At 37.3% G+C, this 17,016-nt stretch overlaps 1 protein-coding gene across 1 annotated transcript in view; it reads left to right on the top strand.

Moving 5' to 3' along the window:
- The first annotated feature begins 272 nt into the window (after positions 1-272).
- The window catches only part of LOC108679352 (protein brunelleschi-like), a 48,850-nt gene continuing 32,106 nt past the window's right edge, over positions 273-17,016 (top strand). Inside the window, 1 exon segment of the mRNA XM_047884204.1 lies at positions 273-461. The gene's annotated coding sequence lies outside the window, so the exon portion shown is untranslated.

Genomic DNA, 17,016 nt, shown 5'->3' with positions numbered 1-17,016 from the left:
ATTTTTCACGGCCTGCATGTGTTATAGGTACCTATGTGTTAATAGTTAGTGTAGGTATACATACATGTTGAGAAAACGAAACAATTTTTTATGTATGAAATAGATTCACTGTATTTATATTAATTTCTATGACTTTTTGAAGAAATTTGGTTTAAAGAGGCTATTGGAAGAAAAGCAGTCCAAGGAAACAATTTTTATCTTAGATTTCTAAGAATATTTTGTCTTTGTTATTTTTGCAACGCAATTTTCTAAATCCATCAATTCTATTGCAGAGAACAAGGTATAGCTCTATTGAATCTTGATGTGCAATTCTTCATGTGCGGTAGCATTATTTGTGATTGTATGAATTTCAATTAAGAGTAAAATTATTGTTTGTGTTTTCATTGTATTTAGTCAATCTGACCTCATTGGATTCACTGGAATCACAATCACTCAAGAATATCTCCCAGCCCATCAAAATGGTGAGTATACTTGAATTTTGAATTTGAATTTATACATGAATTTTTTTTTTTTGAACTATACTTGAATTTTGTGATGATTGATGTAAAACATAAAAGACATTTATATTTACTTTGCTTCATCATTCTGGCAAAAAATTAAAAAGTGATCTTGTGGCAGCATATCTGAAATGAGCAGCAAGCATCTATTGGAGATCTTAAGATATCCACTATCATCTTGTTCTTCTTCAAACTTGATATTGTTCTTAAATTTATGGTGAAATTTGGAGAAAAACTTTCAAGAAATCTTTACAATGAAATTAATCGCTAATTTCTTAACAATTATGTATACATGATAGCATGTGAGGGAGGTGAATATTATACTTATACCGTGTGTATATCCTAAGCACTTAGCATTACAGATTATTCATAAAGCATCATAGCTATTCTTTTCTTTTTGACATTTCCATGCAATTCAAAAAATGATTTGAGCTTAATACAGTTCCAATTTCATTCTGCACTTCATTTTACATTCATGTAGATTGTTTTCTTTGGTATGATTAATGAGTCTGTTAAAGTATCCATATTAATTCTAAACAAGAGCAGTTTGCATAGATGAGCTATCCAGTCATGAACCCAACTTTAATTCAAATTGATTGTAACGCACTTCATCCTGCACTCAAGTTGATCTTTTCCTACTCATTAATTAAAAGAGATGTGCTAAAAAATACTTGAGCTTATAGCTGAAGTATTATTTATAAGGTATAGTACATGATGTTCACCTGAACTACTAGCTGCTAATGGGCATAATTTGGATTTTCTCATGAGTGCAAAGTAGAATTTTGAGGCTTCACAGTTATGAACGAGTAGTATATTCAGGATCGTATTTTCACTCTTATAATACCTCCAATTGTCAGTCATTACTGGATAGTCTTTGTGTTCGCACTTCTCAGTGATTTATTTACATTTTTCTATACTACTTATTACTATCATTTGATTTGTTGTTATCTGTTATATGCTTAATTACTTTATTTCGAATCGAATTTAATAGAACGTAATAATATAGTTTTGTGTTATCCATGTCTTTGACTATTCAAACACCTATGTGTGGCTCCTATATAATTTGTTTTTATTAGTAAATGTAAATGCGATTGAACACATTGATGCTATCAGAATGATTTTCTATGTAACTCGTTACTGCTGTTGAATTAGGTAAAGTTATATATACTTTGGCCGGGACCTAAAACCGCTGCACGTGCTCTGCAATAATTGACCTAAACTGAACCGCTCGAGCGAGATCGATTTCCCGATACGAAGCGCACATGCAGCAACGCGCTAAGAACGCGCTGCCTTTCAGCTTATGCACTGTCGTTACTACAAAGTTAGATACATACCGTGAAGAATACTCTCACGGTAGTATCTGTCTGTATTTGAGATCCAGCAGAATACTGGTATTGTTTTCTAAATTTTTTGTAGGTACATTTATTCTAGCAATTAATGTGGTCAAGTTTCCGTCATTTTAACAGTTGGATGTATGCACTATTTTGTTGTCCGACGTTAACTCAAATTTTCGAAAGAGAAAATAGTCCTTGACCAAATTTGGCGTAAAATAATAGTTCTGACAAATATTTGCGATTTCGCCTGTTCCGCACTTTATTGAAATTATGTTAAATGTTTCGTTTTATTTAGGAAATTCGTGTTGGTAATCGTTCATGATGACTGAAATATACATTGCCGTTTTGCAATACCGCTGTGATTATTAGATCTTTGCTTTATTTTTAGATTATATTAAATGATCAAATCGGGAATTTTTTCAGTAGGTTTGTGTGTCAGTCATGTTGCTTATATATAGAGTGAAAAACCTGCATCATTGATTTGTTTTGTGGTTACCTGCTCAGTAGAGCGTCTGGCAGCGTGCGGCGTGCGTGTGCGTCGCTCCCGACTCTTCCAGTCGGCAGTCGCCAGCAACATTGAGCGTTAAATCTTCTGGCTCGCGCATTCCTAAGATCATTCTTGCTCGCAGAACATTCTTGTCTAAAACCCGTTTGGGTTAGTGTATGAGTTTTATCTTTTATTTATCACAGAATGAGATCTGATATCATTTTACGGTTAGAATTGAAATTTTATAGCTTGCCTATTTATATGCCGAAACATAGAAGTACAAGTAAAATAGTGTCATCTATGCCAGTTATGAATGAAATATTTGGTTAAAACATCCTTTAATCTGTGATCATTAAGTTTAAGCGCTGAAGTGTGGAAAATTGTGTAAATAAACTGTCTGAATGTTACCTGACGAGAAAAATATCGCCCACAATTGACAAGTTTTGGCACCCGTAATTGTTGCAGCTGAGGCCAGGTGTCTGGAGTCTGCGGCGCGGGCCAAAATTAGAAAACTTTTCGGATTTTTCTCGAGCTTTTATTAGAATGTGTGTTGTTCAAGTTCAAGTCGATATAATGAAATATTCTATGAAAACCAGGTATTTTTTATCAGTAAACTGTTATTTTGTCGCAGTATTTCAATGCACGCACAAGTAGTCACAAGTGCGGAACCGTTTATTATAATGTAAAAGGACTAGCAGATATTTATTAGTATGTACGAGGACGTGCATCCGTATACCGGTACTCTAAATCTAAGGTTACTTCAGTGTTAGTGTACCGTGTGTGTTTAGAGGTCATGTTCAGCGTAGTTATCCATGTTCAATACGTGTGCTGTGTAACATAGATACCCGTATGTGAATTACATATTATTCTCAGCTTAAGGAAGTGAAAGAATCGTCGTTTATGGTTTTCGACAAGTGAAGTGATTTGTAATGTTACTTTCGTTTAAATGTGGGGAATGTTTTGGGTGCAATTGTGTAAAAACGTGAAATGCTATTGAATCGTAATTTAGATTTTTAATACCGCCCCAAAGTGCAAATGCAGCGTTCGATTTTTTTTTTTTTTTTGCTTATTGATTCCAAATTAAAAGCTACTCCGTAAATTAATAATCATAACTTGTTTCAATTACGGCGCTCAAGCATCTATGATGAAGGAAATTATTTATTTTGCAGTGAATTTAACAATATATTATGATTTCGAGATTAAATTCGGTGTTCTATGCAGTAGAAAATCCTGTAGCAGTTAACGCTATGGTATGCGCCTTGTGACATGGTCTGTCAGTGTTGTTGTTCTGGAATCTGAGTGACACCGTGTAACTAGTGATAAGTGACACCATGTAACTAGTGATTACTAACGTCCTGTAACTAGTGATGAGTGGCTCTTGCTCGTGTGAGTGCCATGAGTGACACTCAGTGCCACTCACGACACTTGCCGCCTGCCCTGGCCGGCATTCGCTTCATTTCTTGTCTTCTGTTCAGGTACGTTGCAGAACATCAAGCTGCCTAATTTTGCCTAATTTTGGTACCTATTTTTATTGTTAAATATTTTGTACATGCGTTTTTCTACTGATTCTTCGGGTTTAAAATACTTTTTTCGGGTTCGTTTTTTCAATGTTGTCATTTTTAGCGCTTTTTCTCATTTATGAAAGGAAAGGCGCTATTGTGCTCGTTATGTCCGTCCGTGACTTCACGTTTTCGTCGACGAGGAAATGCGCTCTTTGTCACTCACTGCAGTGAGTACTGAGTTATATTTTATAGTTCTATATTTAAGACTGATAACTTTTCTTGTGTGCCTTTGCAATTCAGATGCAATTGATTCATGGCAGGTGCCAAGTTTGACGATCGTCTTTGCATGTGCTGTTGTATCCTAGAATGGTTTACGAGCTAAAAGTAAATTTTAAGTAATATTCGTCATATTATAGGTCGTAATTCGTTGAAATATCGGCTGCAATTCGTTAAAATAATTCGTTAAAATATAGATATTTGTTAAAATTCGTTAAAATATAGGCCTTAATTTGTTAGCAGCACTGTACTATTTGACCATCAGTACACACACACAACCACATTGTACGTGAGGCCTGGCAAGTAACGGGCACCTGGGCCGTTAATTGAACAAGTCAGGTTTTTACATCACAGCTTGACCGCTCGAACCGCCCACTGCTGCTGCCGCTCAGCCCTCTAGGCACGCGTCTAGATCCACTTGTTTATTTATTAACCAAAATCATTTATTTATTTATTAACCAAGAGTTCCACTTTTTTATTTATTAACCAAAGTTTCCACTTATTTATTTATTAACCAAAAGTTCCACTTGCTTATTTATCAACCAAATACGGTTGCGATCCTTAACAAATATGATAGTGATAGGGAAATGGTTTAAGAAAGTATTGGCACTTATTCCGGTTGTTCTCGCCTGTCTAATTTGTTTATCTTACTTATTTTATTAAAATGATATTTATGATAGTTGGAAATAATAATTAAAACAAAATATAGGAATAACTAAAATATACATGATGGTAATGAGGAAATGGTGAAAATCAGTGCTCATCTATATTTGTTTTGTGAAAACAAGTGATGAAACGGAATAGCTGGTATACAGACCATCTGAGTTCTAAAACGCTAGTAATAATGATTTTATTCAGGGCCTAGGTAGACAATTTGTTGAATTTTTTGTAATTCTATTCAAACCTGGTAATAAATATGTTGATATGTAAGCATATTTTATATTTTTGCCTTGTGTATTTATGTATGAGAAGTACAGTTCAACAATGCCGGTTTATTGGTATATAGTATATACTGCGTTGCATGAAGCTCTTAGAATTCTGTTCACAAGCCTGTGCACTGAATCTAATATTGATTGTGATCAGAACTTATTACAACTTATTTAAGGTATCACAACTCATCCTAAAATGCCTACTAAATCTAAACTGGCATTCTGTTTATTTAATCTCATAACCTTTAGATAATTTTGAATTTTAGACTTGGCTTCAAAACGAATTCGTTAAAATATCGATTGATGCTACATTCTTGCTACGAATTATCAACTTTCTCTAACGCAACGCCTCACGGAATTACAGCTTATTAAATATGTAGTCACAACCTGTTTAAAACCACAGGATATTAGGAGATCCTTGAAGTGTTGCGAAACAATAGACATGTGAACAGGACCTTCACTTTCTTCTATTGTTTTGCCGCATCACGACGTGCCTACATCATCGGCGTGTTGTGTACGTGTAAACGATCAAGCATATATAAACACGTGCGTAAAATGTCTTTCCGGAATAACTGAGATCAGCAATAATTGAAATTCTTTAAACCTTGGTATATTTAACTCGCGTATTTTCTAAGATTTATCGATTTTTTTTATTTTCTGCATTGATCGATCGATTATTATATTTTGTAACTTTTTTCCTCTCAATACTCAGTTTGGTGTAGATAATGTTTGATGCATCACCGCAGTACTGCAGTCTTTCAGATTTATAATAACTTTTTATGAGGTCTGCTACTCAAGTCTATTTTCTGGCGAAATTAAGTCATTGAGTAACCGGCTGGAAAAATGAGTTCACGCGACCCGTTCTCTTGGCAGCAATTATGCGAGCCCCAAAATACAACCTTCGATTGGCTCGGCTACAATTTATTATCAATCAGTGAACCATCCAAACTTATTTATGAGACGCATGAATCATTAACATGAGCCTCAATTCTGTTGTTACCTGCTAACAACTGCGTCGGTTAGTGTAGTTGTGATGTTAATGTGCCAAAATCCTGTTTTTTGGTCTAACGGATCAACAATATAACTTTCATGGAAGCATCAATGCGATCACAAAACTCATTACATAAGTAGAAATAGTTAGCAGCGCTGCAGATTCCCGCAGTAATGGCTCTTGTTATTATTAATGAAAAAGTATTGGTTGTTATGCTTGTTGGAAAGACATAATAAGATGATATGAATTCACAATATAATAGATGTAATATGATTATGTATAATTGTCGTGTACAGAAGGAGCAATGATATAAGTAGGTGTCGCGTCGGCTTGAGTGCTCACTGATCCAACGCTGCTTTCTAAAACCTTCCGGCCCAACGTTGCGCCTTGTGTACTTCTTGTGTTGACTGCGTTGTTTTCTGTGTGTTTTGTGTGAAGCGTTTGTTTGAACACGTAACCTGAAACTACGACCTTTATTGCCTTGCAATCGAGCATAACAGTTCAATGGAAGAGCTGCTGTCTAACAACAGCAATAAACTTGCGAATGTTATTAATTGCACTTATGCCAGTCCAGTGTCTATATTATGCATTGCTAACAACGTCTTGTTAATTATTTCCTCGTGTCGTGTCATAATACGATTGATGTCCAGCTTCTTCATAATTTCAATTCTTCGAGTTCGTCAACCTTAATTAAAATGCGCTCTTAATTTAATTCAGCACCATAAAACCGCCATGCTCAAACGTTCACGTGTGGAGAAAGGACTAACGCTTCCAGCTGATGAATGTTGCTTATGACCATACAAATTTGTTACAAAGAGTTGCTCGAGGAAGTTCATTGCGGTTCTCATGGCAATATTCGAGCACGCATTTTTCTAAGAAGAAAGTGCAGTGTGAGAGCGCTGCTGTGGTCTTGTCTAATGGACTGTGACGTCGCTCTGGTCGAGTGTCTACAGTCTGCACAGCTGTGTGGTCTGCATGTGCAATGGTCTGGCTTTTTGTAGAATTGTTTTTTAGTTATTCGATATGCTTGTCTGTCTTGGTTACTCTACAGTCCGTCTTTGCATTGTTAACTGCGTATATTACATTATGTTGTTCATGCACATATATTTTACCTTATTCATGCATAGTTAACTGGACGAATCACTAATTCGTAGTATCATCCGTGAAATTTTTCTTCAGTTAAATTTTCTGTGGATATTACCACATACGCCGCCTGAATTATAAACTCTATTGTAGGTTTGCCTATTCGGCGTCTCTGCATCTACGTAGCTTTCGCCGCTATTTTGTTCATCATTTTAAATTACTGCGTCAGCTGCACTGCTCACGGCCTCGTGCGGCGCAATGAAAAGACGATCACCGTAAAAACTGGTGCGTGTGTCGCTAACTTGACGTATGGTGTGTCCGTTAAACATTCTTAGGCAAGCACGTGTGTCATTAGTTGCCAGTCATGTAGGGTTGTGCAAGTTGTGGGTTTGCGGGCTTCGTTAACTCTTTACATTTCTTGACCACCAAGAGAATGAGTCGGTCTTGATGTTGTGATGTTATACTTATGCATTGCTGAATCAAGAATAAAACTCAAAATTAGCACAGCCAGCATTATTATCATGATGAAGTTAGTATTATTCGGCAGTATTCTGCCGAATAATCGTATAATAAACAGGAATATTGTTTAAACGCTTATTACGAATAGCACTGAAAGAAGCGCAATTTTGAAACTAGCTCTATTACGTCATACCGAGGATACCGAACTTGAATAGCCAAAGTCTAGATTGAGTTGAAAATCCAAACTATATTTAGCTAGTTCAAACGGAGCTTGTTTTTTTTTTAACTTCTAGTCGAGAAGTTCTTTTGTGCTCGATCTTGCAAACAAACTTTCAAGGTGAATTGACACAAACTAGGAAGTTTATTTCCACGATGTCTGGAACGCTTGTTCCAGACATCGTAATGCTTGACTGCGACAAAGTTTGCTCTCCGTTATTGCAAACAAGTTTTAGCGTATTTTCTCATTTATGGAAAAAGGCGCTATTGTGCTCGTCATGTCCATCCGTCCGTCCGTCCGTCTGTCTGCCAGTCCGTGACTTCATGTTTTCGTCGACGAGAAAATGCGCTATCACTGCAATGATTGACAGAGTTTTTGCTAAGTTAGATTAGATGGTAACTAGGAATTTTCAAAAATATATTAATGTTATTGTACATGAAAATTTCAAGCTCAATTTGGTGCTAATAAGAAAGCTTCTTCTGACTCCTTATGAGCTCGTTTCTGTCGCGGCGATTCGGTACCGCAACAACTTGTGAAATCGCCCAACACGCAGAGGCTTGAAATTTTCCTGGGGTCAAAGTCATTCTTCAGGGACAGCCGCATTTGCGGCTGATAATGATAGCAAATTATCAAATAATGATCGCGAATTTTGGGAAGCGCAAGGCGTCAAATAACTTGCACCACACGCCATAAACCATGGCGACGCATGACCCTATATAGTGTGTGCAATGCACTCCACTTTATCCGAGTGTCTTTTTAGCGCATTTTCTCATTTACGCCAAAAAGGCGCTATTGTGCTCGTCATGTCCGTCTGTCTGGCCGTCCGTCTGTCCGTGACTTCTCGTTTTCGTCGACGAGAAAATACGCTGTCTGTCACTCACTGCAGTGAGTACCTACTGAGTTATATATTTTTTAAATGACGACCATGCAGTGGCATTAAGTCCTTCATTGCCCACGAAATTTGGAAGTCGAGTAAGACTTTGTATTATCGAAAGTTTGAGATATTCTTGTTATTTTTTCTTACAATTAATAATCTTGTGTATCAAGCAACGCATTTGCGAGTTCTTAAAAAAAGTTCTTGTAAATGGCTCTTAATATATTTTCCATCTTATGTGTACAATTTGATTCAAGAATTTTGTACCGAACTTACGAGTTTACACAATTCCAGAATATTGCGCATCATGTATTTTAATAAAATATTATGATTGACGAACAACTAAGCCAATGAACGCCTTACCTTGTTCATTGTTTACCGGCTAATCTAGTTGATCATCAGGATTTAAATAGGGCCAAATGAGGGTTAACCGGTTAAGAAGTACGAAATTGCATTGTTTTCGTTAATAAGGATGTACCTTGATGTTCCTGTTACGTACTCTTTGTCTACTAATAAATTAACCGTTGCCTATGATATTTTTAATTCCGTTGCCTAATTAACCGTTGCCAATCTATATTCATAATAACGAAATTTATCCCATCACATGAAATGTTCATTTCGCGTCTCTTGCAATGAACATTAATCGGTATATAGCCGCTTTACGCGGGCACTTGAAAGGAACTACTGTGCGGCAAGTTTATCTTTCGATCTGCATAGAGTATTTAACATTAATCCTTCTAATTATGGACGTGAAACTTAAAATAAGGACCAGCGTAAGCTCGTCTATGGATGCGATTCTTTTATAAACTTACGATCGCTGGCAGGGAATTTCATAATGTGTCCTCTGGCATCTTCAATTAATTTTTTCATAACAGTTGTCTAACCGAGCCATGAGCTTATGACCTGTTTTTACCATCCTCGATACCGCAAGGTTTCTTTCTATGTGCTTCGCATCTGTAATTGTTTTCATCGCTCGGTTGGTCTCATTCAGACCAATCTTACGGACGCACTGGATTCAAGGCAAGAAATTCAACTGGATTCGAATCGTTTTCATTGTCTGTTTTTATGAAAAGTCTCATCAATAATAATTCATTACCTGTTTTTATTAAATTCTTATATATAATACGTTATTTCTAATGTTTTTGTCAAAATTATTATTAATAATAATGTCAACTTTGATGTCTCAATGATCGATGATGCTTTGAATTCGCCAGCAACGAGCCTTGAACTTCATGTTTTGTCTCCTCGATGGCGTTGCTCTGACCATCCATCGCCATCGCTCCCACATTTTCTATTGTCATTTACTTGACAAGAAATATTTTTTCCAGGCTTCGTTTACCGCTTGCTTCGTTCGCGGCTGATTACACTGACGTTGCTTATAGTCATTCTTCTTTCCATCAATAATATTAATTTTACTGCTTCTTGTCTGTTATATTTTCATTAAAGTGTGGAGAATTGCAAGGAATTTATTCATGTGTTTTATGATTTCTTGTGTGATATATATTTTAGTTATTATAGTGTTTTGTTACAAGCTGTTTATTCGTGTAATGAATTTACGGAAACTTTAATATTGAAATTTTTGAAATTTGAAATTTTTTTTATTTGAGTATTGTGGATTTGTGAAAAACTATATGTTTTCAAAATCTTATTCAATTCACAATTATATTTATACATGATTTTGGGGGCACTGAGTAAGATAACTGTTTGAAATAATAATAGAAATATAGAAATGAAACTCTATTGCAGAAGCTTTAATATAGACTAAGGTTTATTTCAAAGTTTCAGGTTTCAGATTTAATGCCGACAATATTGGTTGGTGCTGCTAATTAACCCATCTAGCTGTTGTTGAATATCTGAAAGAAGTTTAGTTTTATTGCGGCATTTAGTTCCTTAATTGCATTAGTCGACTTCTCGACTAAAGTTAATGAAAGTCAATGTAGGAAAAATTCAAGGCTGTACTGTCTTATAGTCAGTCACCTAGAATAAAGTATACCATAGTAACGAAATATTTTTTTAACTATATGCAGCTACTATTCCTTCAGCGAAAGCTCCTTATGTGGCAAGGTTATCATACAGGAGAATTTTATTTATCTTTTAAGAATCGTTTTCGCTACTGCTTTGAACATCATTATGAATTTTTGCAGAGTTCTTCTTATTGGCTACTTAAAAAGAATAAATTACACTAGATTGTACGCAATTAAAGAGGACATTTCTATTGAAACGAGAGTATCGCTAAAATTTACGCTGCCTCAACGCAATGAAAACGAAAACTTAAATCACAAAATTTATTTGTTGATGTATACTTTTTTATGCCATACAATTTTGGCTTTGAATAGACACCATATTTATTCGTTTTTCTTTCATCGTTAAAATTTGCATTTTAAAATCTAGCAGTCTTCGTAAGTCCTCCAAATCAGTCGAGTGCAGGAATTTTGCGGTTTATTGTCTAGGTCAACCGCCTAACGGAATGTTCTCACGATTTCTTAGGAATTTGCATATAAGCTTTACTATTTATGAGACGGCTTTTATATACTGCTTACAAATATTTTATTGAAGAGCTCCCTTGCTGATGCTTGCTCCTGCCTTGATGCTTATGATGCCCAATGCGCTTCGTTAATATGCTTATGATTCAAATATCCTGGTTCATTTGAGCACAGCTGATACGCTTATAAACATCGCAATACGTGATGTATAATCTGTTTATTATTTATTAGCCAATTCTCGAGACCCATTAAAATCAATCGTCGGTGATGATGCGATGCTTGTTAATTTTTTTATTAGTCAGGATTATTGATGGTCCTAGGTTCATCCATGATGCCACGTCTCGGTGAAAGTTCGTGATCAGATTTCAGTGAATTCTTTTTATTCAATTGAATTGAAAATTGAGCACTGATAAATCATGATCATATCTTTGTATGAACATCTTTTTTTCAGTTCAATTTAATTCTCTAATAAATAATAACGATAGTCTCCATAGACTATCGTTTACATATCATAGAGAGCATTGCGCTCTCTCATAAGCTATAATAGAAGTATGCGGCTGTACAGCGCGCTATCATCTATAAGCATGCTGTTGTGCGAGCATTGACCGAGAAAGCGGCTCGTTTCTCCTGGGATCTTGTGAAAACCGCAGAGTCTGAGAATGTCTGTGAATTAGTGAAGCCGGTTCTTGCATTCCTTCTTAATTCGTTTGCTGCATCAAGTATTGGAAGTAATTGAATGAATCGCTCAATCTCATTTTTAAGTCTTCCATGAATCTCATTTTTAAGTCTTCCATGTCTGGTTATCTCTACAGCATTAAATTGTTTTAAAATTGCTCAGTTTTTAAATTAAAATTGGGCTGTATAATATTAGGAGCAAGCATTATTTCTGTTTCCACGCTCACAGAATCTTCAAATTTTATTTGAAAGTCTTCGTTTATATTTTATTTTTTCCTACCCTCTGGCGTGTTTTTTTTAACTGGTGTGTGAATTGCAATTGTTTTGTGAGCGTAAATCTCGCCCAGGCGCCTTACGAAGACGCTTTACGCTGCAGCTCACAATTCGAGGTCTTTTTGCTGTCATGGTCTTGGCATGAGGGTACAATTTTGTCGTCACTGTCACGGTACGGAAGTATTGTGAGCGTAAACTCCCGCAAAGACGTCTTATACGACGGAGCTCAAAATTTGAGGTGTTTTCGCAGACAGTGTCACGACACGGGAGTAGAATTTTGCTGTCATTTTCACGGCAAGGGAGAACAGTCTTGCCGTCATTGTCACTGCATGGGAGTTTAATTTTTCTGTCATTGTTGTAGCCCGGAGTACAATTTTGTCCTCATTGTCACGGCAAGGGAGTACAATTTTGCTGTCATTGTCACAGCATGGAGTTAAATATTTCTTTCATTGTTGCGGCCCGGAGTACAATTTTTGTCGTCTTTGTCACGGCACAATAGGACCTGCTTGAAGGTGTTTTCTGCGTCTGCCTGACCCTGAACAGCTCCGCCGATTGTGTTACATTTAGAACCTCTCAAAGAATGGCACATCAAGCGACATTTTGCAGTCCTCACGCCAGTGAAACATTTCCTGTGAAGCTTCTCGTATTTATTACGTTATTTTGACAGCACGTGCTAGCTGCGTCGATTTCACTAGCTGTATTTCTGTACACTGTAATTGCATTTAACATCTCAATTTGTTGTGTTTTCCCAAAAACGTGGACTCGCAAAAGAAAGTATAAAATATTCTGCTATCGTTCCTCAGTAATGTTATAAAGTAACTCCCGAATCTAATTTCCAATTGTTGTTGACCTGTGCGATTGCACCGTATAATGAAGTTGCAGTCTAATACATCCGTCGGCATTCATAAATCTCGGTTCATGTAACGTACGAAATCGAAATATTTTCTCAAGGCCGATTCCAGTGATATTTGCTTGGATGTTTGAACTACACGTAACCGCCGGAAGGGCGTATGCTTCATCATCGTCATGGCTGTTGCGCTTGCTAAAGCTTCTAAAATTCGCTGATAAATCCGTTGCTTAAATTTGAAATTTGTTCACTCTCTCAATATACTCAACAGATGTTAAAATATTTTGAGCAATAACATCGTTTTTGTCTGTTCGTCATAGATCTTACGTGTATTTTTGTATATAGTGTCTCGAAGTCAATAGTAATATAAGGTTAATTTCGGTGTTCCCGCATATTAGAGGATATTTATACCACGATTACCATCTGCAGATGCCCTTGAATAATGCCTGGTCATCATAACTCCTAACTCAGCTCTCATGTTTATCGCATATACCTATTTACCATGTTTGAGATTAGCATGCAAAACGAATGGATATAGCCAGCAAGAACCATGATATGAATTTTAATATAAAGATTCTAGAAGCGGTAATGAGTCAGGGAGTGGCGAAGCTGTTATTCTAGTAGTGCGTTCTGCACTGCGCTGTATTCTTGTGTCTTGAATGTCCCATGCATTAGCTGTCCCAAGGCAACCCGAGATCCTCGACCTTCTTCAATTACATGTGTAGGATCATTTGATGGATCTAATTTATAAATAATATGCACTTGGGACTTTGATGGCTTTTCTTGCACGCTGTAATTATGTATTATTTAATAACTGGTCACTTCCTCACTCATTTGCTGCATGTATATGTGTAACTTTACAGCGTAGGTTGCATGAATCGGTAATAATTATCTTTGTCTTTGGATCTTTTAAATTTACCTCCACTTATTGTAACTTATCATCAACTTACGACATGTCATCTACTGATTCTTCGAGTAAACGTATATGGGAATACTGTATTTTAATTAAAAGCAAATTGAGTGGACTTAATGACTAGTTTATGATCAACAAAATTCGTCAATGAAGTAGAGCGTGTTACCAGCCTACCAAAACCTATAGCAAGTTGAACACTAGTTGATCCAGCACCTGAAGCATATACTTTTTATGTTCTTGCATGGATGAAGTTTACCGTGCTCTCTAATTAACCTACCAAAACTTGTAGCCAGTCTAACTCAACTTGATCCAACTCCTGAAGTATATACTTTTTATGTTTCTAAATGAAGTTTACCGTGCTCTCCACCCTACCAAATCTTGTTGCCAGTCTAGCTCAACTTAATCCAGCAGTTCCAGCTCCTGAAGTATATTCTTTTTATGTTTCTAAATGATGTTTAGCGTGTTCTCCACCCTACCAAATCTTGTTGCCAGTCGAGCACAGCTAGACCCAGCCCCTGTAGCGCCTTCAAAGCGCCGGTCCAAAGCGGCCGGAAATACATGGTCTTTTCTGCCCGACTTGTTCCCTTCTGGGAACCTGCGCTCCTGAATGTGCATCGTCTCTTACGTTATTAAAAGCTGTGTCTTGGGTTAGAAGATTGTTTCTCATACAAATACAATCAAGTTTTCTAAATTTTAGCGCATTTTCTCAGTTATGGAAAAAAATGCGCTATTGTTTTCGTCATGTCCGTCTGTCTGTCCGTGACTTCACATTTTCGTCGACGAGAAAATGCGCTCTCGATCTGTCACTCACTGCAGTGAGTACTGAGTAATATTTTTTCGCATTGAGTTAGCTTGTGGGACTCGAATGAATCATTGATGAAATTTTGCCTTCTACTCATATTCCTTGGATATTTGGTCATTATTTCATTATTTACTTATTACAGCTATTCTATTCAGGCTATTCTGAACCCGAGTGTGGCTTTGTCGTGCCGCCATTTGGATTTTCCGCGCGTATATAATCGGATGATTTGAAATTATATACTGATCATAAATTCGGTAACGGAACCGAAGTGTGCTGATAACCGAGCACTTGAATATTTTATCTACTATATCTAAAACATAATTTGCCTATCAGTGCGCGGATGCACTGCCATGTCTGGGTTCTGCAACGTTATTAATGTTCAAAAGTTTGATAAGTAATTCATTGTGGAAATACCCTGGCTTTAGCTGAGTTTGATTAATCCACATACGTTTGAAAGTCAGATGAAAAATCCAGCACGAAAATGTGCTTACGACTTTCCGATAGTGAGGCGAAAACCGACCGTGACTTCTGAATGTTATTACCGACGATACCTAATTAGTCTTTTATTTTATCACACTCACCTTAATTGTACTTTGATTGTCTATGTCCACATTGTGCAGCTGTTGTTCTAAATCGTTCGGGTTAACACGTTTCATTTAATGATTCAATGTCAGAAAATTAAATGTAGAGCGATTATTTTTGCAGTATACCCCGTTGACTCAAGCTCGAGTTGATCAATTTAATTTTCAGTGTAAATCCTAAGAAGCCACAAGCAAATGTCAATTCCCCAATTACGTGTACTCTGCCGATGTGTGGCCTTCAAGATTAAGAACTATCGTTGTGTGGGCCTGTCGACGCTGATCGTAGTAGGTAACGATCTGAGAGCAGAAATGACGTTCTTAAGAATGGCGCGATGACGCGCGAAATTCCGCTTGTTTCCGTTCTGGGTTGAGGGTGGCTGAATGGGGCTAGGGCTCGGTCACCAGATTAGCACTAGCCCTGTGTTGTTTCTATGTCATCATGTCCCTGCTCGTCATGTGCTGCAGCAAACAGATTCCAACTGTTTTCTTGTTGCACTTAGTGATTGTATTAGTTACAGAAATGGTCCGTGATTGACCGGCAAACTACCAAACTACTTTGTGCTGTTTCTATGTCATGCTGTCCCTGCTCCTCATGAGCTGCAACAAACAGATTTAAACTTTTTTTGCACTCGGTGCTTGTATTAGTTTCAGACATGGTCAGTGATTGGCCGGCTAACTTTACTGTGTATTTTTAAGAGCTCCTTAGCTTGGGTGCAGAAACTGCAGATATTATATGTGCCTTTTTTGTCCGTAGAGCTTTCTAAAATCATTTTTCAGAAATGATGATTTCTCAAAGTTGTCAACTGTACCACGGTCATTCATTCCATTTTTTTATCAGCCAGCTTTTGACACCCTTGCTCTTTTTTGATCTTAAGTATTCTATAGAGGCAATAAATCTCTGTATAATGGCTACGGGCCTGCGAATGCAACTCTAGAGGAGCTGTGACCTGCAGCAGGTTTGGTTGCTGACTGCAAATGTAGCTATAGAGGAGCTGTGACCTGCAGCAGGTTTTGTTGCCGTCTGGGAGCGGGGAAGAGGGGGTAGGTCCATAGGGAGGCCTGTGCCCGAAAGCTCACCGGAATGAAGGAGCGTCTAAGTAACGGCACTCGCCTCAGCCTCCGCTATCTCACTTGCTTTTATGGCACTAACGCAGTTTTTGGCTGCACGGCTGCCTTCAACAATACGCCTGCATGGTTGTGAATGATTTAATGATGTTTCATCTGAATCATCATGTGCCAAGTTATATCTGCGACTGGATAAGCTATAATGAGAATGAATTGAACTGCCTTTTCTCTGCAATATGTTCAGCTACATTAACGTCAATGAAGTCACTGTTATCATGTAAACAGTGCACGGTTCACGACGGCGCTCAATCTCGCGCACGTTTCAGTCCTCACAAAGACGAACCTTGTTCATTAAATGAGTATTTACGCACTGCACTCGCATGTTTGATCGTGGAAAGACCACGTGCTTCTTGCCACGGAACTTCTTGGTCTACTAATGAGCCGAGACAAAGCCAACTGCCGTGAGATAAAGAACTTGTGTGCATGAGGTCAAGGTCCAGACTTTGATCGCTCATCTCACGTACTATTACCGTTGCGCCAAATGGAAGCTTTTTTTTTTGCTCGTGAATTTTTTAAAATTTTTTAGTTATTACAGCAATCAGCCATTTGTTCCTTATGAAAGGGAATGGTGGTGAGCTGCCCTATGTATGGCTGCTATTAGGGCTGAATCGTTCTCATATAAATAGGTGGTCAACACAAGCTAGCTGCAGTTTCCCGCATGTCCTGCA

This window comes from Hyalella azteca, unplaced genomic scaffold (assembly GCF_000764305.2).
Source record: "Hyalella azteca isolate HAZT.00-mixed unplaced genomic scaffold, Hazt_2.0.2 contig14857, whole genome shotgun sequence".
Taxonomy (NCBI): Eukaryota; Metazoa; Arthropoda; class Malacostraca; order Amphipoda; family Hyalellidae; genus Hyalella; species Hyalella azteca.
Note: the sequence above shows the minus strand (reverse complement) of the source record. Positions and strands in the feature narration are given on the sequence as shown.